The sequence below is a fragment of the Musca domestica genome, unplaced genomic scaffold, assembly GCF_030504385.1.
Source record: "Musca domestica strain aabys unplaced genomic scaffold, Musca_domestica.polishedcontigs.V.1.1 141, whole genome shotgun sequence".
Taxonomy (NCBI): domain Eukaryota; kingdom Metazoa; phylum Arthropoda; class Insecta; order Diptera; family Muscidae; genus Musca; species Musca domestica.
In genome coordinates this window covers 769,375-792,771 of record NW_026712194.1, presented here as the reverse complement: position 1 = coordinate 792,771, position 23,397 = coordinate 769,375, and the positions used below count along the sequence as shown (strand labels likewise).

Genomic DNA, 23,397 nt, shown 5'->3' with positions numbered 1-23,397 from the left:
GAAATTTTTGGGCATCAAATTCTAAGCTTAACGTTTGTCTGTGTACCCCGCTTATCTTTCTGAGTAAAATAATGACAATGGCATAAAGAAATATAAATCTATTAATCAATAGTAGATCCATTAACGACAATAAATTCTATTTCGTACATTAAGATATACCTTGAGCGGATAATGAATGAAAGGACAAAAATAGAAATGGAAAAAAGCCAGCAGCTCATCCCACAGACATTGGAAATGTATCAACTCTGGCTGCTCCTTGCGAGTGGCTTATCTAGATTCCCGGTTTCATTCTCGGCAGAAACTCATATTCCATTAAGAAGCCATTATTTAACATCATATCTGGCCTGGAACAATGAATGTCTTTTATTTGCTTTATTTAACAACAATAACGGCAACAACAACGATATTGTTATTGCCTGAGATTGCCTTACATATTGCGGATCACAAAAACGACACCAGGGACTGCCTACTGGATGTTGCTGGGAACATTTGGTGGCCGACAATGTTTTCGTCGTTAATACATGTGTCGATTTGAACTATTTCACTCTCTACCATGGGACAGACAATGCCCCCTCCCCATCACTCCTCCTTTGGGTGTGCAGTAAATAATTGGGCTAAACTTGAGGGGGTGGGGACATAAATGGGGGTGAACAAAATTATGGAGGTAACTTCATTGGCAAAGGGCCAAACCATATTTGGGGAAAAGTCACTAGAGTATGAAAACGAAAAGAACTTTAGGTGCCATGCCGTACCGTGCCTGCCATGGCAGGCTGCACCTCTGTTCTGCTCCTGGCAATCAATTCGATTCTGTTCACTCGATTTAAACTCACCCAGAATGTTAAAGGTAAGGAGAAACAAGCAAACCAAACACCAGCACCTAGGAATGTGTTACAGAATTTAACAGGGTGTATAAGTGTGTGTTGGTAACACATACACACTCACATACATGTATGTGTGTTCGGCATCTTCTTGGTAAGTTAAGTCATTTGTAACGGAAAAGCCACAAAAAGGTTAAACCAAAAAAGGCCTTGTTTTACACTCCGACACAACTATTACAGGGCAAAGAGCCATACACCTTCACACGTTCGCACACTCACACACACACCACATCCACATACATAGCACACACACACGCATATGCAGACATGAAATGCAATTACCTGTGTTTTCAGTTCCTTGAAATGGATGAATGGATGTTTGTTTAAATTTTTCAGTTTCTCGGTTTCAGGGGCCGGGTGTTGGTGTAGGTCTGATATTTTAGTTGTTGTTGTGTTTGTGCACCATTTCTTTTGGCCTAAAGTTGTTATTGCTTTGTTGACTTTTATTGGAATTCTCTTTGAGGGGTCCAAATCTTTTAGAACCTGGTCGTCTCCTTCACGGCTTTCTATTGGAACGTTGGCTCTGTTGGTTCCTGTATTAAATACACATACAGGCATACATATGGACATACACACCTACATATGTATTGGTGTTTTACGTACATGTGCTTGGAAGAAGATAAATTACTTTTTGTTTACACATGTTTTCCAGGCATTTCATAATTGGAGCTATCCTTTGTTGTTAGATTTGGTTTCGAGATCTTTTAAATTAACTAATAATTGATTCACATTTGAGAAAAAGAAGAAGAAGAAGAAGAACTAAAATCACTGATGTGTACGAATTATCCTGAATTTATTTGTGATTGCCTTTGAGATTTATTGCCATTGCCTTTTTTGTTGAGGGGCACGGGGGTCATTGAAGAGAGATTAGTTTGGAATTTATAGTCTTCTGTCATTAAATGGGAATTATATAAATTATTATGGCTGCTACTTTGGAATCGAACCGAAATGAGTTCAAAATTATTTCCATGGGATGATAAAATATTTGAAATTTGGATAAGTTTGAGGAGTCATATTGTTTTTAATAAAAATAGGAAACGGGGAGGAAGTTAACAAAAAGAGGAATGGGGGAGGAAAAGCTATTGTCCTCACACTAAGGCCCATTGTCTCTTGAGTTCAAATGGTTTCCTTTTTTCACAAATAGAGGCATTGTGAAGAATGCGTTTCCTATAGTTGAGCTTTTGAGCTATGGCATAATATAGGTATATACAAGAATTAATCGCTTTGGATATTTTCCAGATCGAATAATAAAGTCTCAATATTAGGTATCGATATTAGCTATACAATTTATATTCAGACTCTAAAACATTCTATCCTGCTACATATTTTGATAGAAACGACACCTTTAGTTGATCTCTCCCAACTTCCTGCTCTCATGCCAATCGTAGCTCATGACTTGCATGCATGCCATCACTTTGGCTAGATGTGTGCTATAAAGCCACAAGACTATCCTTGGAAAACAGATGGAAGATAAGAATTCAAATTGAAATGCATTTCCATTAACCACATTCCCGTTAGAGTCTCCTGAAAAACAATGGGAGCAATAAACTGTTGAGAAACAATCAATGCAAGCGGGCTTTGTTTCTTGTTCTGCACATTTGATAGTGCCTCCTGCTTTTCCTTTCAGTTCATGTGCATAGAAATCCCTCATATCGTTCGTCTGTCCATCCGTCTATTGTGTCCTGTCTTAAGCGCTGTCATTCAACAATCCTCTATCTATCAGCCAGCCCAAGCCATTCATGTGAGTCATTCAATGCAAAACAAGCAAAAAAACTCCCCTCCCCTCCCAAAAAAAAAAAAAAAAACATAGGTCCAGACGTGGACAAAAACAAAGTGAATGGGTAAAAGTAAATGCATGACAAAACACGACTGAATGGCAAGACAAACCAAACTTATTTACGACCACACACAAATACTCAAAAAGAAAAAGGGGAGAGTGTCTGAATCAATGAAAGGAGATGAGACCCACCTACCCGCCAGTCTGCCATACAAAGTTGTTGGTTCAATGTTTTGCTCTGGAATTCATAACATGTCTGGGCAAGCAGTCGTGTTGCTTGAAGTGCCGTCGACAGGTCTCCGAGAAGAAAGTAAGAGGTCTTAAATTATGGCTCCGAACAAATGGAAATTTAAGAAGTTTTCGATTATGAGGTATTGTTTAGTCGAGACTAAAAGTGAACGGAATGGAAACTGAATGGACATTTTGGGAGAATAATTAAAATGAACGCCGTCGGATTTATGCTATGCCATATTAACTTGCAAGAATTTCGAAAAAGTGATAAACAAACATTTTAATCCCAACAAACATAATCCTCAAGACCAAAATTGTAAGGTGAAATAGAAAGCCCACTGCATTCGAAATAGTTGGAGGTACATAAAAAAAGGATCTGATTTTTCTCTTGAGGATAAATATTTTTGATTTTAAGAAAAGCTTTGAGGACTGTTTTTCTTGTAGAAAAATATTGCTCTTAAAATAATTATCAGAATATTCCTTTTTTGGGCGCATTAAAAGGACAAACCTGGGAACACGGGTCCATCTGCTCACATAGTTTCGTCCTAATATGGTTAAACATTTTCGTGTGGTATTGCAGTTTAGTAGATTTTTATGGAAACCTTAATTTGTTTTTTTTTTTTAACTAAATTTATTTCCCGGGCCGGGCAGATCACCCTCGTAACCATGACTATCAAGTCATAGACATCATTTGCCCAGGACATTGTTGCATTGTCTGACATTTTTTGTTTTGGTACTTCGAAGGCAGTGAGACAGGCAGACAGACAGATAAACTGGCAGACGGGCATACGTTATGTCGTCGCGTCCTTGTTGCCTTTGCGTTGTTTTCCTTTTCTTGTTATTTCACAACAATGGCATTTTATTCCCTTAATTCCATTGTTTGTTGTCGCTATGTCGCCAATAGTTTCTGTGGAGACGACTCAAAAGAAAACAACGACAACTAAAAACGAATCCGAACCACAAACTACAAGGAATTCCAAAACAGACAAAGTGCATTTTCTACAAGGCATGAAGGCATGTCGCCCAGCCCAGCCCAGCGGAGAAATGTGAATGGCCCAGGATCAGGCCATCCGGAGAGTGAGCGGGTGTCTACTGTGGACTAAGACGGACACTCATCTATCAATGAAATACTTGAAAAGTGAAAGAAGAAAGTTGCTGAAGCAGAATCCTTCGGCTGCTTGTTTCCAATAGAATTTGCTATTAAGTTGAGGATTCATCTACTTTTAAGAAGATGTCGCCGAAGCAATGTAATCCCATAAGTCACAAAAGGAAATCGTTTTCACTGATGATGAAGATGGGAAACGTATTGATTATTATGTGTGTGTGTGCGTGTGGGAGTGTCAATAGATGACAAAAGATGAAGTAAAATTGTATCAGACCTCTCTTCAGGCTAGGGTACCAATTTGCCCCTTTTTGAAATGCTCAATCTCAATGGCTAGTTTGTTGTCTTTTAAAAATAAAGACCATTTTTATTCATAAGTGGAATAGTCTCCATGTGCTGCATAGATAAACTCCCACTTCGGCTCATACTTGTAAGAATAATATTTTACCTCTTGAATTCCGGAACCCCATAATTCCGACAACAAATTCCTCGGGTGACAGAAGAACACGTTCTTATCCTTCTGCATTCCGGAACACAATCCTAACATCAGCATGCCAAAATTTATCAACTGTAATTCTTCCATTCAATTACAATTTTCATTGGCTGCATTGAGTTTCAATTCCAATCTGCTTTCATCTCCAAAGGTCACAAATTATATTCATGGCGTTCTGCAGGCGAACACTGCAATTCCAAAGAAAACAGAATGAAAATTAACTTAATGAAAATCGGAAAAAAAAACCGAAGCAAAATGAAAAGCAAAAAAATAAACGCCAAGAGGAAAGTCATTTTGATTAGCATCAGCATTCACGGGCATGCGACCATGCAATAGCCAAATTGAAAAAAAAAAATTGAAAGGAAAATACTGAAAATGGAAAACTAATTTGACCCATATCGATGGCCATCGCACCAATGTCTCACTTCCCCTGCCTTTGCCAATTGGAGAGACTTCCCACCATCACCACCACCACTCTAATTGAGGGGCATAGCTGTGCCGTCGTAGCTTTGCATCTGATGCTGTGTTATGTCACCAGATCAAAGAGTGTTAAAGAGAAGACACACACACACAAACACACTGAGAGATAACGACAAAGAGAAACTCGGAATTATATTCCCATCTTCTTGACGTATCGGCAATGATGCGAAACAATCTCAAAACGAAAAGGAGAATGCAAACACAGAAGGGAATGTGAAAGGAAATTCAAAAGCCATTAACTCCACTCAAGAAACGAATAGAGTTTTACAAGAGTTTGAATAAAGAAAAACCTCTGGTCCTTGGTGCATTCATGACCATGGCGGCCATCCGAATGCTGACAAGGCAAAACTACCTAGCAGAGGAATAGGTGCAAGAAAATCATTGCTAAAAAGCTTATTTATCATTGATGGACATCCAGAGGTGGAGGTGGAAGGGGAGGGGGAACGGCGTTACAAATGTGCAATTGCCGACCACAGCAGGTATTTGCCAAAAGGCCAAATAATCCTCAACGACTGGTGAACGCTGGTGTTTTTCTATTGGAACCTTCACACACACACACGCAAACTCACTCGTTGGCTCTGCCACACCACCAACTCTCATCGATTGGGTGACAACTTAGTTTGTGATGTGTTGCTGAGTAAACGTCCTTGTTGCCGGTGATGTTATTGCCACTGCCGATGATGATGATGGTTTTCCTTCTGCCTCCGTCCATTGCAAAGTGCATTGAATGTGAAATGACTTTTACCAGCAAAAATGGCTGGCATCAGCCACACATCTGTATCCCGAGAATGAATTCATGTCCTGTCTGCCTGAATAACTCTGTTGGCATGTGGTGTTAAAGAATGATATTGGTTAGCACCGTTCCCATAGCTCCCTGGCGATTTTAAAAAGCTTGGCAAGTCCTGGTGGTTTTGGCATGGATAGGCGTCCGGCTAATGCTTTTTGGCTGTTGATTCCTGCACACACACACACAGGACATGTGGAGTTATTTTGAAAAATCCCTGTTGAGTATGGGTGTGTGTGTGCGAGAGAGAATGAGCCTGGACTTGAAGTAAATAAATTCTGTACGGCCACACTCAGAAAAATACTTAAATGTCCTTGCTTCAGTCTTTTTATGGGCGAGAGGATTTCTCCTCGTTGGGTGGCTCTGTTCAAAGCCAAAGTGACACAGTTGAACGGACGAATGAAGAGCTTGGCCGGAGTGTGTGTGTGCGGTGTGTGCAACTCCAGTGATGGAGGTAGCCATCACATTTGATTCTGGCTGGCTGCCTGGCATTGTTTTGTGGCCCTGGCCACAAGTGTTTAATATTCGGACAGGGAGTCGCACAGCGACATCAAGAAAATCCCATTCATTGCTGTTCTGTGGCGTTGGTTCGTTTGTTTGTTTTTGTTTCTGCTTTTGCGTCTGTGTCTGTGGCATTATTCATTTTATCGCACACTCTCTTTATCTGTGATTATTACTCGGGCTGTGTGTGTGTGTGCGTGTGTGTGAGTGACCATTTTTCTTTGTGTCATAGTCGCCACTAAATGTCGATCTCTCATTATAAGAAAATCTCAGTTTATTTGCTTTTATTTGGCACATTTCATTCGTCCGGCAAAATGAAATACGTGACGTCCGTTTTATGCGGGGCAGGGCAATGACAGGAAAGCAGGACAACAACCAACCAACACAGCACAACAACAACAGCAAAAGCAAGGTAAACTCATTTTCAAAGCTTAGATTTAAACTTGAATGACAGATGTAGATTAACTGCGGAAGAATTTTCAAATTGACGGCACAGTGGGGGCAGGATATGTGAAAATATTTTAAATATTAGTATGTACATAGTGTTTTCCTTCATAAAGTACAGAAGATCTACCGATGGCATATGTGACGGATTAGTACACAATTTTTGAAATTTGATGTTCAAGTGTCAGTTTACTGACTTCTGATTTTCATGTGAATCCCACTTTTTTTATAAAAGCAATTGAGCCATTTATTGCCCCTGTCTCTGTTTCACTGCGTCGCTCTTTCTACTAATAACCTGGCGAAACTATATCACATTCCAAAGCCACAAAGTCGAGCAAGACTACTTTTGTTTTCGAAAGTCCTTAGACATTATCACTCCATTGCCATGGAGGGATGCCATCCACTGGATGTGTGTTTTGGACATAGGAATAAATTACCAACTTCTATGGCCACTGAGCCGGCTGTCAGTTTTTGCTCTTCACAATTCATGACTCTGTTTTCATTACCTTCCCAAATGGCCAATAGAAATTTCAAGATTTCAACAAATCACCAACAGTTGGATGCTTTTATTGTTGTTGTTGCTCTGCTACTTTTGCTAAGTCTAGAGAGCTTAGTTTGCAAAGTTGAGACGGCAATGAAAACCGATGTTAGAATTCCCAAATGTATTTTTAATGTCTCAGTCAGCACTACGACTGGATGTGTACATGTGTGTGTGTGTGTGTGTGTGTGTGTGTGAGCATGCCAACAAGACTATTTGGCAATGCAGCGATGGTGTCATAAGACCTGAAAATAGTTTAGATAAGAATGTGTAAAGAATCTAAGGCGTTAGTTGTTCCAATAAATACGTATGCATCCCCAAAGGGTGGCGTATACGTATTATCGCGTTGGGCACATACTTCATAACGTATACGCCACCCAAACATAATTTTAGTTTTTATTTTTTATTATTCATTCAATCAATGGCTTCTAGACCATTTTTTAAATATTTATTCGAACGTTTTGTAAAATACTTTAACCTCATAGACATTTATATGATATCTTCTCTTCCGCATGAAAAGGAAAACTTTCTTACGTTTTACTGCATTTTAGTAGCTCTCAAATATGTACACACACACATAGATATGTATATTTGTGTACCATCGTCATCATCATCAGTTGTCAAAACATCCCAACGCCTTCCCACCAACGTCTGTCATTGCAAACAAAATTATGTAAGGACACGTAATTTCACAAAAATACCCACATCCAGTCACATTCGCTTGCAAATTGACATTGCAACAACAACAGCAACAACACCAATAACAACGTGTGTCATTTTGCCACTCTTGCAAAAAAAAATCATTCTAAGTATATTCACAAACACTTTAGAGAAATTTAACATCCTCTACGAGGTAGAGTTTCGACATGAATGTAAATGCATAGAATAAAGGGGAGAGGAGGTGAGGCTGGAATAGAATCTTTAAATTTAAGAAAAACTAATAAAAACGCAGCTAAGTGCAGAGTGGCCGAATTTTTATGCCCTCCATTAAATTACAGCCGATTTGGTTTTAAATTGAGCCAAAACTTCAAACTGCCGAAAATCAGGAGGTATGGTTACATTGAATATTTTTTGCGAATAGGTTAACCAACCTTTGATAGCGATGGAGGGCTGATCAGTTTGCTCGAGGAATTCTCAGTCGATTGATCTACCGATTGATGAGACTGTCAAACCACCAAAAAGTAATTATATCAGCTGCTGTAGAAAATCTCTCAACGAAGAAGCTGGAAGAAAATTACACTTAAAGACCATTTTCTTCCTCCTTTTCAATCTCCCTTCTGTCACTTCGTAGGTCTGAACTAAAAACCGCGGTAGTCATACTGACTAGCCATTGCAGTATCTGTTATCTGATCTTGATATGGGATAACAGTGTTTCCAACAACTATACTCCTCTTCACAAGACCCTTCCTTGTCTTTCTCTATTTCTTTATTCTTCCTAGGATGAGCAAAATGCAACAAAGGTCTCCGAGTGAAGCAGTTGCCGACTCCCGAGTAGCTCCGCATCCTTTTAAATAGCAGCAGAATTTTAAAATTAGAAAGAACCGTTGCAAAAGGAATTATAGAATATACCCTTCATTTTTAGGGCGAATTGAGTATTATAATCCTTAGCTTTTAGGTCAATTTCTTCTATGCGAAAAAAAAATTTTCTCAGGGAGGGATTTTTTTTATAATTTCTCCGCTTTCCTATCCTACTTTTTACAAGGAAGCAGGAAATATCAGAATTTTCTTTACCTATGCTGGATGGAGTTATGTTAAGCCTTTCCTCAGTACCCTCCTAGACCAAAAATTAAATCGGAAAAGGAACATAGCGAAGAGAGGCTTAATCGCACTTTACTCCTGCAAAAAAATCCATAGGGAAGCCTCATATAATCAAATTGTTATATGAATCAGATGTCCGTCCAATTCGAACTTATTTAGAGCTAGTATGGTGGCACTCTTTAGGGAAAAACACCTTCAGCAAAAGCATTGATAAAGTCCAAAGAGTTGCATCGTTACTAATTACAGGTGCGTTCCGAAGATCCTTAAGCATCCGAAGATCCTTCAAATTAAACAATCACTGCAGCGGCAAAAATCTTTACGTTTAGAAAATACATACATATATTCATATGTGTCAAACATATGTATTCTCTTTTCTCCTCAATGATGTTCTCATAATATTTAGCCTCATTACCTCCTCCCCTTTCTCCTGCCCACTCTTTACTAGTTGATCGCACATTATGCTTTATGAATACTAATTGTGTGTGTGTGTGGGTTGTTTGTGCAACCACCAACAAAAACATTATTGAATATTCGAGGGAAAAAGGGGCAGAGCAACCAGTCAGGATGTGGCGACATATATATGGCAAAGTTATAAACACCAGATGGGATCCTAGTTGTATGGATTCCTTATTGAAAATAACACCTACAAGAAATCCTCTGACAGCCAGCATCCAACCTAGCAAGCTAGGTGAAATCCAACTACCATTGAATGTTTCCTTTTGACAAGAGTTTCTAACGCTTTCGTAGCTATTTTGTTTTTTTTTTGGAAAATTGTATTTAGCATTCAGAACAGCAGCGGCAGCAATAGTAGTTTAGTAGCTGGAGAAAACGAAACAACAAGCTTCACACACATTTGCCAGCATTTGGCCCAACTTTCAGTTCGAGTAACTCTTCCATTCTTTGCCAGTTTCCTGTTTAGTCTTAAGTATGTGTTGTTTATATCCACTCATACGCTTCACGAGTGCCTCGCAGAGGTGTGTGAGCGGTGCGGGGGAGGGGGCTTGAAATGATGTTTTCGTTGTTTTTGTTAAAACATTGTTTTTATATTTTTTCACATTAGGTTTGGTTGAGATTGGTTGGAGGGTGCGGGCGGATGGATGGATGGATGGTGAACAGAACATGACTGGTGTTGTATTCGTGTTGTTCGACGTGCTGTGCTGTACCGTGCCATACATAACAGCATATCCTGCAATTTGGTACCTTGTTTTTCAATGTTGTTGTCGTTGTTTCTCTCTCTCTCTCTCTCTCTCTCTCTCTGTTTCGGAATGTTTAACAATTTTGAACTGCAGCCAATTTCAAAGTGTCATATTAAAATGGAGCAAACACATGTCACTCGGCTGTTGTCGTTTAAATTATGTTGTGCTTGACGCCACCGTACCGTTGTTGCTGTTGTTGTTGCCATTGCCAATGCCATTGCTGTTGCTGCTGTTGTTGTTGGTGTTGTCGTTTTCGGTTGCTACAAACATTAAGAAGCAATGACAGCACGTTTTGTGCAAGTATAGTGGCGTGTTGTCATAAAATTGTACACATTTTAATACAATTTAATAACAACAAACACATGCATATGTGTGTGTGTGGGGGTGTATGTGTGTACGTATATGCTGGATTATTATAGTCATCAAAGCAAATTTGTAGGGATATTGAAACAAATTCTTTTTCCGACTTGTCACAGAACACACAAAATTAAAAATAAATCTAGGCCAGTTTGTTGAATAAAACCTAAATTAAATATTATTAGATTTTTAGCATTAGAAGGAGAGAACTTAACACATGCATATTGTGTAAAGACTTGACAATATCGAAATAATAAGACATATATCAAATTTTAGTAATTTCTTAGATTACATTTTATAAGAGTCCTGTTCAAAACTTTCATAAATGCTAGAGCAAGTGTTGATTGAAAATTCGTTAAAATGTGTGAGAGTTGCCAGATATAGTCGACCGATGTATTCCAGTTTTAGACTTCATCTAATACAGATAAAAATATTAATATGGGCAAAATTGTAAGAGAATTGAATTTTATGCGGAATTGTAAATTCCATATTTATCTCTGGTTTCTGGTTGAGAGAAATATTTAGATATAGCAAGATGTCAAGAAACGCTGACTTTTTTCGCTAGTTATTATGGATAAAAGTATTGAAAATCGGGACTCTTTGTGGGTGAGGTGCCAGAACTGGTTCGCAGATATGTATTATCTTCACAAAAGATCTTGTGTTAGTTAAAAAGTTTGTATGTATGAAATTTGCAGAGATTTGGATGCTTATTTTTGTTCTTTAAGCGTTTTGTTTTTCAAAATCTTGATCCCTATGTGGGGGAGGTACCAGTAGGAATGGTCCGAGCTCTACCATCTCTATAACAGATCTTGTGTTGATGCAAATATTGAGATGTATGAAGTCTGGAATAGAATCGAATGTTAATTTCGAATTTTATGAGCTCCATGGATATTCAAAAAGTTGACCCTTTGTGTTGGAGGTACCAGAAGGAGTGAACCGATATATCCCATATCCACAGCAGATCTTGTGTTGGAAGAAATAATAAGATGTGTAAAATATGAAGAGAACTGGATGCTTATTTCGATTGTTATGTTCGTTTTGGTTATCCAAAACTTTGACCATTGTTGTGTGGGAGGTTCCAGAAGGAATGGTTCGATCCCTAACATCTGTATAACAGATCTTGTGCTGATAGAAATATTGAAATGTGCCATGTTTGATGAGCTTAATGGATATTCAAAATTTTGAGCCTCCTGTGGGGGAGGTACCAGAAGGAGTGGACCGATATATCCCATCATCACAGTAGATCTTGCGTTAGTAGAAATAATGGGATGTATGAAATATGAAAAGAACTGGGTGCTTATTTCGGATTTTACATTCGTTTAGGTTATTCAAACCTTTGACCCTTTGTGTGGGAGGTTCCAGAAGAAATTATCCGATCTCTACCACCTTTATAACAGATCTTGTGTTGATGGAAATATTGAGATGAACCAAGTCTGAACGTTTTATGAGTTTCATGGATATTCAAAATTTTGACCCTTTGTGGGGAAAATACCAGAAGGAGTGGACCGATATATCCTATCTTCACACCAGATCTTGTGTTAGTATAAATAATGGGATGTGCGTAATTGGAAGACAATTGGAGTCTTACTCCATATTTTATAACAATTTGTAATTATTTAAAATGTTGACCCTTTGTGGGGGAGGTGCTTGATGGACTAGACCGTTTCGCACCTGACCTAGCACTAATGCATATAATAGGAGTTTACAAAGCTGGAGCAAAATTGGATCATCCATTCTCTTTCTGTGCAGTATTTTTTTTTTTTTTGGAAAATTTCGACCTTTTGTGGGGAGGTACTAGATGGTGTGGGCCGATATTGGTCATCTCCGAACTTGATCAAATTTTTATAATAATATTACGAAGTACAAAGCTTGGATCAAATCGGATACTCCCTTCGAGAATTATCATGCGCCATCGCTAGATTAACACCAAATGTCCTGAAACGGATTTGGTACAAGAAGACATAGTGTCAACAACCGGTATGTCGATGAGACATATCAAATGATATATATCTTTTATTCGCATTTAATTTCATTTGCCGTACAAAAAACTGTCTCCTATCGGTTTGTTTTAATTTCCGAACCACTTGACAATATCTAAGCAATTATAAATTTTTGTACTTTTTAAAATCCCTAAATGCTGAAATTAAATGGAGATTTTCTTTTTTCAATTCTATCATGCAGGAAATTCATTTTACAGTTGTTAACAACAACGACGACAACAACGTGGATGATTTTCCACCCTCATATCATAGCCAAAGCAATCAAATACTTTTTTCCTCTCTTATTTTATGTCCCGATATGGACATTTGGGGAGAGGGGACGTTTTTTTTGTAGATTTTCAAATAGACATAATTTTTTACGATGCCATCATAAAAATATGAAAATAATAAAAATCATTCGGGATTTTTTTTTTCATTTAAAAGTTTATGATAACAATAATTTAAATTCGTCAAATGGGACAAATGTAAATAAAAAGGACACTGCGAAGCGCATAGATTCTGAAGGAAAGGTGGGGAGGAGGGAGTATAGAACTCAAACCCAGTCAGCTATTGTGTGTTGAAATGTAGCAAAAAGTATGTAGCAAATGTTTGAAATAGCTGGCCCTCATTCAGTAGTTTACATTTGACAAATAGGCGTTTTGAAACACAGTCCCTCATGTGGCAGCCGTCCAATGCTGGGACATAATCAAAATATATATTAAGTTAGGACTTCATAATTTTAATGGAAATATTTGAATATAAATGACGATAATGGAATTATTATTAGTATTTGAATTTTATTTGCGAACGAATGAAAATACAACCAAACGGATGCTTTGAAGTCATAAAAATCACTCTGACTATGACATAACTTGGGTCGCATATGGCCATATACATACACATATATACGTACATACATACATACATGCATAAATACATTTAAATATCCCAGTTATGTTTAATATTTGCATTCGCATGAACAGGGTCTTTGACAAATCGAAACATTCAGTGAATTTGAAAATGATCGGTATGAACAAAGATTAGCATTTATATAATAGGAGGGTATAGGAGGTTGGGGAGTATATTAACTTTATCAGTACGTTTGTAACATCCTTAAATATTCGTCGTAGACCCCAAAAAGTATACGTTCATGATCTGCATAAAATTCGAAGTCGATTTAACGATGTTCGTCCGTCTGTCTATCTGTTGAAATCACGATACAGCCCATATTATTTGACGTAGAGCTTCAAAATTTGGCAGAACAATTTGATGTCTAGGATGGCAGGTATTGAAAATGAGACATATTGATCCACCTTTTGGTATATCCAACATATAACGGTAACTCCCGATTATCAGTGCTTTGATGATTTTCGCCACATTTTTTCACGGATTTGTCTAAAAATTGGTATTTGTAGTTCGTAATGGCCGGAACATAGTATGTATATAGGTCCATGTTTTCGTATAGACCCCACATAATGCTACCTTCCGATATACAGTGTTTTGATGATTTTTGCCCCGATTTTTCCACGAATTTGTCTAAAAATTGGTATTTGTAGTTCATAATTGGCTCTAGCTCCCAGAACATTGAATATTACTCGTTTTCCTATAGCGCACATATAACAGTACCCACCGATATTCGGTACCCACCCACCTAGTCACATTTACCCACGAAATTGTTTCAAATTTGGCATTTAAGAAGGTTTGGTAGATGACAATTCTGGAAGTATAACATTGTCTATGGAGGATCCCGTTTTGGTATGGCCCTCCCACAACGGCCTCAGCCACTTTATGGTTTTTTGAAAAGTTTGACAGCATTATTCAAAAGGGCTTACTGGTATTTGTAGTATAATGTGGAACACCTTTGAATTCAGATACTTTTATATAAAAATGTTTCCTTTAACCAAAGGTGGAGGGTATTAAAAGTTCAACCATGCTTGTTTTATTTTGGTAGATGTCGGAATTACCTGAATTATTTTAAAAATCGATGTAAAAGTCATAGGTCCAAAATGCGAAGAGTGCAAATATCACTCCTTACTCGAATACGAGCGGGAGTAAACAAATAAATCGAGTATGCTTTATTTTTTAATGCTACTCGAATGAGAGAGAGAATAAATTTTGAAACTGTGCCTGTGCATCGAAATAAAGGTTTCACATCAAATATCCCTCTAGGCCAATTCCGTTTTACGTTATTTAGAGGCAGGGTAGCCATGCCATGGTCTGTAAATTCTGGTGTTTTCCAGGCTATGATATTGGACCGACACAGTCTACAGATTCTATTAAAATTCTCCCCAATGAGCCAAGCCGTCTCTATTTTTCACCCCAGCCAACCAGACTTCACATTTAGCCATATTTTACTCCCCATTGAATCGGAGTTCTTTTTAACGCCGCAATAAAATTTCAGCAATAAAAATTCCACCATTAATATTGATTTATATGTAACGGAAAAGTCCATTAAATTATATTGACCTTTAAAACAGGGAATGAGTGGGGGAAGCGGCTTCCTTGCATATCCCATTATATTTTATTTAAAAAAAAAAATACATTTTTGGGACTCTCATGAGGTTGTGATGTCCTTAATGGCCTTTGACTCACCTCCTCTCCTCTGGTTTTATGCCAACGACTGAGTGTCTTGGTTTCCCATGTTCCCATCTTCTCTGGTTGCTATTCATTCAACTTCAGCATGTTCTTCGTCTTATCTTGCTCTGTTTCATTGGCGAAATAATTTTCTTAACATGTTGCTTTCATATTTCACATTCCTTTTCATTTTCGATAAATAAACACTGGGCTCAGCTGCTAACAATTTCCAGCAATTCCTTTATTCCCATTCCCATTTTGACTGTCTTCACAGAAAATATTTTCGCCGAGGAATTTGGAAGATGTGAAAGAAACAGATACACCAACATTACCAGCAATAACCTCAGTGTAGGGCCAACAAAGACAGTGGATAAAAAGATGTTGTGCCTAAAAGTCTGTAAATGTTGAGCACAGGGCTCCCACTATCTCCCTCTCACTCCCACCCACGTACATAACCTCGACCAAAAGCAGCTGTCAAAAGAAATCAAGTAAAAAATTGATGAAAAATATGCTACATATGAAACCATTAACGATAATTGAACAGCCATAAAATCCTGACAGCAACAATCCTAATGCCTTGTTGGGTTGTGTCCTTCCTGCCATTTCCATTGCCCCCTCTCCCTCTCCCTCGTGAGCACCCTCGCCTAATGATGATTTAAAGTGCATTTTAAATTTAGTGCCTATTTTGCTACCCAAAATTAGGTATTTTATGGTTGTTCTATTAAATATTAAGCTTGATATTTGGATTTCAGTCGGATGTGGTGCGGAGGGGGGAAATTCTTGGAAATTTTGTAACATGGTTTTTTTCCATGGCGCTTTGCTTCTTGGGAGAGTCGTTGGCATTGGCATTCATTAATATTCAAATGGCGTTGGTTCACAATCTTTCAATTACCAATGCCACGTACTTGCCTTGCTAATGCCAATGTATGGGTGTGTGCTAACATGGAACGTAACATGCAGACACACACACACACGCGGGCAACCTATAAATACACAGTACATGTATGAGGACACACATTTATGACACGGCATATGGATGTCACACACACACATCCTGCTACGCACAACCTTCACTGAGGACCTCGGCGAACTCATCCATCATACTTTCGTGGGTGGGAGTGAGGGGTGGTGGATTTTGCGTAAAATTCACGAATTTGACTCTGAGTTCATGCCCGACTGGTGTTGGATCTAATATCTCTGTTGTCAATATCTTCCACCGCCGATGCCAGCTATCATCGTCACCCAACACGCTGTCATCGATGTTATTTGCATCGGCTGTCCTCTTACCCTGCCAGGGCGCAGCGCATGATTGGCACCGGATGTTTTTCGTGTGTGATTCGAGCATTAGGCAGCTAAGGCTGCTCAAATGTCACCACAGTCGCATCAATTGATTAGGCAGCCAAAGATGACAACTTAAATGAGTTAACATGGAATTCTCATCACATATTGCAAGTTTCTTGGAAAAGGAAAAGAGGAAGTGGGGGGGGGGGAGCGTTGGGAGTGAATATGTCCTTGCTGGGGAATTCAAAGTGTGGGATGTGGCAAATTGTAATAAAGGTAAAGTCAAATGGGACTATGGTTGGCAGGTCTTCGAACGCTGTGATTGGAAAGTTACTTTGAAACAGACAGTTATTGGATGAAAACTTCAGAAATCACTTTTCATCTTTGAAACACTCAATGTGGAGTGGTGGAGGGGGGAAAAGGAAGCCTATTGGGTTAGCCCTGTGAATGTGACTGTAGTAAAAATTGCAGAGCTTCAATTTGCTCGATTCTTCTGAGAGTGCCTCTACTCGTGCTCGCGAAAAAAGAGTGTGGTGGTTAAGAAAAGAGTGGAAATCAAAATATTCGAAAAAGAGTATAAGTAAACTCTGATTCTCTGGACGATTTCTCTTGATTCGTGCGTTCATATGTAGTAGTAAACAGGTTTTGATGTTGTTAGTGATAATATCTTATACTTCTATGGATCTTCCGACTTCAGAAAACGCGAGTTGCGAACCTAAATCGTATTCATGTAGAAATTGTGGTTAGATCTTTAAAATAAAGGAAATTCGAAATTTAAAATTACTTTGCCTCCAAAGACATACAGGCTGATCAAGAATATATGACATGGGGTATCAAACTCATATTTCCTATATTCATTTGCAAACATTTTTTTTTGCCACAGGGCCTTAAAATGTAGAAACCCTGTTACCAGAATTGTTTTGCACTTTATGTCATGTTTGGCCTAGAGAGATATATTGCTTTCAGCTAATTGTCCTTTTTCTTGCAATTTTCCTTAATTTTCAATCGATTTTGGCATTTAATTTAAAGTCCAAACTTCTCTTAGAGTACCCACAACCAATTGAAACATTCGATTTGTCTACAATTACTGCTGCTTACTTTACTAGCTTGATAAGGTTCACCCTTCGGCATTGCAATAAAATTATCATTCAATTACTGCGGTGTGGGAAAAAGACGTGCCAATCTTTGTCATTTGGTTCTTCTCATTCAGATCGTTACGTTTCCTACATCACGTAGGCCACAGCTTCGGTGGCTGACTGGCTGGCTGGCAGGTTGGTGTCTTTAATCGAATAAAATCAAACGATAATTAAGTAATTTTAAATCATTCAGCAGGTAGACAATAAAAAGTTCTCATAGTTGGAATACCACACACGTCGCCCGCCACCGAGGCATGATTACAAGATTTGTAAGCATTTACATTGGTGGTGCACCGCACCGCACAGCAGTGGCAGCAGTAGCAGTAACTGGTGATTGTCATACCAAGCTGGTCTGACTATTCATTCCAACTGGCTAGGATGTGTGGGCCCTTCCTACCTACCTAACTGGCTTTGTTTGAACTAACAGCAATTTGTAGCAAAGAGTAGCATTGGCACTGGCTCTGGCATGTATGTGCCCGGTAGATGCTGGTGAATCCCCAACTGGTTATTTAGCGGTCCCCAAAGGATTCAATAACAATTGGCAACAACGTACGCTCCTACAATGTTGCTCGTCGTCGTCGCAGTCGTTGTCTGAGCCCATGCAGTGAAGACTGGCATTGTGGAGACTTTATATCTTTTTTATGGAGTCGCAACAAACGAACGAAAATAACCATAATATACACACACACACACACCCAAACTCACACATCACAAGCCACGAACAAAAGAGCAAATCTAAATGGAATTGCAGAAAAAAGTAACTCCACAAAAAACGAAGTTAACTTTGGCCAAGGAGGGAAGGGGGGCACCGTGCCATAGAAGGTAGTCATGCAAACATAAATGCGATACAGTGGCACTGCATGGCCACGGGGCAGAATGGAAGAAAAATTGGTGCAAATGTGAAAACCGTTATCAGAGGCCAAGTCCAATCAAAAATTAGCTAACGAATTGGGTCCCTTGGACATATTTCGTGTGTCCTATCTGTATCTCTATATGAAATTCCATGCATTTTCGGCCACTGTGTCAAAGGGATGTTGATGGGGTGTGAGTGTGTGTGTGTGTGTGTGTTCGAGGGGAGTGTAGACTACGACAAGTGTCAATAGCAGTTTCATTTTCATTCCATTTGATTTATGCTGGCCATGCTGCTACTGCAATAAAGCAAATATTGCTGATGATACTATCACTGCTACTAGAGTTGAGAATCAACTCCTGCTGCCGCTACAGCTACCGCTGTTGGCGGAAAACTATAGTCCAATGACAAACAACAACTTTACGAATGTTGAGAAAGAGATTCTGACGCAAAAAAAAAATAAGCGAAACCAATTTTCAAAGCTATTAAAACAAAATAAGCAAATGGGCATACATGGCAGATAGGCTTAACAAAAAAAAAAAAAACTAGAGGGTGTTGCAAAGTGGCATGATAAGTTCTCAAGGTTGGTAGGGCGAATCGGGTTTTGGAGATGATAAATGGGTGGTTGGGTAAAGGTTTTTATTTTTATTTTGAAAAATCTTAAATAATTGCTCTGTTCCGAAAAAAGAGAGAGAAGAAGAGATTGCCCCATTTTTCCAGTTCGTAAGTAGTTCCCTTAGGGTGTCATTGAAAATTCGCTGTTTTACCAAACTCCCAATGAAAAGGTTTGGGAACACAGCTTATATTATTTGACGTCACTTAAAAAAGTTAAAGATCAGCTTTACGTGATTACAATTCAGAACTATCAGAAACCTCTATCATTCCAAACACCATTACTATTCTCTGTGATGAAGAAAAAAAAACGTTTTTTTCTCTCCTTTTTCCAATATGGAAATGTTGTTGTTGTTGTTTCCTTTTTCAATTGAAATGGAAAATAAAATGAAAACCTAACAACAAAGAATGAAAGGCGGTATTCGGCCACTTTCCATTTCGGCAAACGGAAGCTGGGACAAAGCAACGACCGACCTGAACAAACATCATTTAAGAAAGGGAAATAAATTTGAGCCGCTTGAACATGAAAAAGGCGTCTGTGGACCTGATATTTTCCCCCTTAACAAAGGTCTTTTTTCTCCGTAGAGAAAATATCGCAACCATTAAAATGGGTTTATTTTTTCTCGCTTCACAGACAGAAGACGTATGTATATTTTCTGTGTAGTCGTATTGAAGAAGACAACAACACACGCACGCACAAATTATGTGTGAGAGTATGTCGTCGCTTCTTTATTTTTGCATAAATTGTTTGTAATTTATCGGAATATCGTTGCTCTCAGATGTTGTCGATTTTCGCTTGGCTCTGCCACACCACCACAACGACAATGGCAATAACAAGTAAAGAAAAAATCTACAACAAAAGCAGTAAATTAAAAAAAGAATGGTGTATATATTTTTTTATTGTTGGTGTTTTTTATTTATTCAGCTATTTCTTTTCTTTCTCTTCCTCCGCTGCGTGTGGTTTGCTCCATTTAGAAATTCCAATCACGTCTGAGGCATTTGTTATGATTATTGGTGTTATTGCGGCACGAGTGTCTTTAAAAACCCATTAAAGCTTCCAGCATTTTCCAGTCATTAGACCAGCTGTGCCCCCTCCCCATCCCGCAACTATATGTCGAAGATGCATTGCATTTAAGACTTGGCTGTGGAATTGCTAGGGAAATTAGAAGCTATGTTATAGGATTTTTATGCCTTGCCAATTGGACCTAGATTTCGATTCAAATCATTAGTCACACATTGGTAATTACAGGTCACCGAATATTAAATAGGTCATGACATGTAATTGAATGTGAGAATTGAGTGGTTTTTTTCTCATAAATTTCGAATTTTAAGGAAGCTCAATTTTATGTTTTTAAAGAAATATTTGTTTATTTTTTTTTTAATTATTTTTTTTTTTAATTTCTGCAGTTTGATCTAATTTATCGTACTTAAGAATGCGTGTATACTTGTGAACTTTCGGAAATAAACTTCTTACTTTTTTAAATTTGAATATTTGTTGAAAACATCACATGCTACACAACCCCCCTCCCCCACTGCTGGGCCAAACACCCACGGTGATAATTCAGCAAATGTTTGTCGAAATGCGTGTTTGTGGACTTTTATTGTTGTTGTGAATGTTATTATTATTATTATTATTTCGTTTTTGTTTAATAAATGGTTTCAATATGTCGTTTTTGTAACATTAAAATTTTTTATTTGTTTCAAAACACCCTGGCTGGGAATGGATGGGGTCTCCTCCCTGCATCATTGTGTTGCATATGTTTCCTATGTTTATGGGATTTTCGTATTCAAAAAAGAACAAAAAAACAAAGTCGTTATGGCAATAAGTTGGCAGTTTTATTTCATAGCCATATACATAATGTTAAACGAGTTTAGACAAAAAGAATTATGAAAATGTACTGGGGACCGGTAACAGTGAAGATTATTTATCCCTACAGCATAGGCATACCTAGAAGTCAGCTAAATTGCCTTAAAAACTTTTCGACTTCTGTCTTCAATTGAAAAAAAAAACAAGTGACAATTTGGCATAATTCGTTAAAAATCGATTTTCGGTTATTGCTTCTCATCGAAATTATAATTTTAGTCCCAACAAATTATATTTATATTCTTGATCAGCGTAGAATTCTAAAACGTCCGTCCGTTCCTATGTCCGTCTGTTGTAAACACGCAACAGTCAAAACGAATTGATATAAGAAGCTAACATTTTGGACAGATCTGTCTTTTGCCTGCAGGCAGGTCAGGTTCGAAGTAGGGCTATATCGGTCCAGGATATCGTATAGCCCCCATATTACGACCCCCCCGATATTCGGTATTTTGATGATTTTAGGCACATTTTTCAATTGTCTCAAATTCTACACAAGGAGTTTATTGTGGGTACTTTACCCCCTGAAATAGAATTGTCTATATAGGTCCACAATATTGTATATCCCCCATATATCGGCACCTTCCGATATTTGGAATTTTTAAAATTTTAACAGAATTTTTAATGGATTTTATTTTGTTTTTTTTTTAAATTTCCTAATTCGTTCCAATGTCATTTGTTTTGCAAGTCATGACCGATAAAAAATTGAAAATTGTGACCCTTTGGGTGAGGTAACAGAACTGGTTCATCTTCATAACAGATCTTGTGTTAGAAAAAATGTTAGTCTGCGTGAAATTTGAAGGGAGTTGGATGCTTACTTTGCGTTTTGTTTTCCAAAATCCTGAACCCTATGTGGGGGAGGTACCAGTAGGAATGGTCCGTGTGGTCTACCACATTTTCAACAGACCTTGTGTTAATGGAAATATTGAGATGTACCAAGTTTGAATGGCATCGGATGATAATTTAACGTTGTATGAGCTTCGTGGATATTCAAAATGTTGGCCTCTGTGGGAGAGGTTCCACAAGTAGTGGACCGATATATCCCATCTTCACAGCAGATCTTATGTTAGTAGAAATAATGGGATGTATGAAATATGAAGAGAACCGGATGCTTATTTCGGATTTTATATTCGTTTTGGTTATTCAAAACTTTGACCCTTTGTGGGGGAGGTACCAGAAGGAATGATCCGATCTCTACCATCTCTATAACAAATTTTGTGTTAATGAATATATTGAGATGTAACACGTCTGCATGGAGTGAGATCTTAATTTCGTGTTTTACAAGCTTAATTGATATTAAAAATGTTCATCCTTTGCGGGGGAGGGACCAGAAGGAGTGGACCGATATATTCCATCTTCACACCAGGCCGTGGGTTAATAAAAAATTGTGATGTGTGTAATTTGAAGACAATCGGACTCTTATATCACATTTTAGAAGAGTCATATTTATTCAAAATATTGTCCCTTTGTGGGGCAGATACTTGATGGAGTCGACCGATATTGTCCATTTTTACACCTGACCTAGAACTGACGCAAATATTTGGATTTGGAGCCTTATCGGATTTTTATTTCTCTTTCTGTGCCATAAAAAATTTGTTTCAAATCCTTCTCTTTAAATTTTTAATTCTTTGAAGTGGGGTTTCATCTGTGTTAAGGGCTATTTTCGAGAGTTGCAAACGGCGTAACAGCTCAAGTATGTTCTCCATGCTGCTACAAAAACTTACTGCTAACATCTCTAAATGCCCAAAAATGCCATGTTTCAATAGCTGCCATTACAATTTGCAATATAAGTTGTATCTCTTTTTTTTTGTTGAGGCACTGCCATGGCAATTTCCATGGAAAAACTCAAAGTTATTTAAAAGAAAAACATCAAGTGGTATCTTTTAATCTTTGATACGAAGATCTTAAGAAAAGAAAATTCTAGAAAAGTAGAAAAAGAAAAACTTTCCGATGCTTCCTCCCTATTGACACGAACAATTCCATGTCATAAAAGTTTGCTCTGCAGCAAAACTAGAAAAGTTCGTTTCAGTAGTTTCTTAATTTGTGTTGACATTTTCATTTGCTTGCCAACGAGCGTGTGTTTTTGTTGTATTTGTTGTCCTCCGAGCCTATTTCTTTTTTTTGTTTCAGTGTGCCCTGCCTGTCAGCTAGAGTTCTTTCGGTGATGAGAATAAGTGCCTGCAAAAATTGTCTTAAACTGTTTGGTAGGAAATTTGAGGCTGAACTGAGAGACAAACGTATTGTTCTGTGTATGTGTGTGTGTGAGTGTATCGGTGTGTATTGCATTTGAGTGCAACGGAAACGGAAGTTGACATAACAAAGTGTGTTTTTGTTTGCATCTCCCTGAGCTTCCAGATGTTTTCGTGCTTCTCCATTTAATGGTTTGTTGTAATTCTCATGTTAATGAGTTGTAGAACTGACAACACAACTTTGTCTCCTTCGTCTCCTGCCCTCCCTCCACTTCTTGTCTTTGGGCCTCAATTTATGCACAGCCTGACGCCTCGAAAATGTCCATTTTTCTGTGTGAAAGGTTTAGGGCGCATGAAGAGGAGGAGTAGGACTGCT

General features: G+C 38.2%; 1 protein-coding gene across 1 annotated transcript in view; it reads left to right on the top strand.

The window, feature by feature from the left end:
* The window catches only part of LOC101892238 (uncharacterized), a 58,295-nt gene that overhangs the window by 7,434 nt on the left and 27,464 nt on the right, over window positions 1-23,397 (top strand). The window lies entirely within an intron of this gene.